We start from the raw sequence: 585 nt of genomic DNA, 5'->3' as shown, positions 1-585 counted from the left end.
ATGGTAATGTAGCTGTAGAGATATGCAGAACTGGAGCCTGGTACCCGGGCCCCAAACTCTGCATAGCAGAGCCCAGACAACACACAGGACAGGCCGGCCACCAGGAAGCAGATGACAGTCGCTGGTCCAGCTCTCACTTTGGCCACTGCACCAACCAGGATGTACACGCCAGCTCCCAGGGTTCTTCCCACACCCAGGTCCACCAGGTTGAGGGTGTTCAGATGAGCTTCGGGACTCTCAGACTCTGCTCCGGCCTCCAGCGGCCGCCTGTGGACCAGCTTCTGACTAAATTGGCGAACACACTGATGCAGCATTCTAGACGTAGCTGACAGGTTACAATCTGCTGAGAAAGTAAGACACAAAGCCATCAAGAAGGTCCATCTGCCACTGGCCCTGGGAGTCCAATTCCACAGAGCAATGGAGTGATTAGGAGCAGTTGGTCAAAAGACACATTGAGCAAGTCTTCTGTGTCTGAGCTTTGGATTGTTAAACTCAGGGAAGACTTTTAATATGTTTCAAAGTTACTGGAAGTGTAAGAGGATTTAGGAGAAGAAAACATGTTGCAGCAAAATGTGCCACAGTACT

The 585-nt window shown here is 50.9% G+C and overlaps 1 pseudogene; it reads right to left on the bottom strand.

Moving 5' to 3' along the window:
- The window catches only part of LOC104981894, a 9,456-nt pseudogene extending 9,142 nt beyond the window's left edge, over window positions 1-314 (bottom strand).
- Window positions 315-585: the final 271 nt, after the last annotated feature.

This window comes from Bison bison, unplaced genomic scaffold, assembly GCF_000754665.1.
Source record: "Bison bison bison isolate TAMUID 2011002044 unplaced genomic scaffold, Bison_UMD1.0 scf7180017859439, whole genome shotgun sequence".
NCBI classification, from domain to species: Eukaryota; Metazoa; Chordata; class Mammalia; order Artiodactyla; family Bovidae; genus Bison; species Bison bison.
This window is presented reverse-complemented; position numbering and strand designations above follow the sequence as displayed.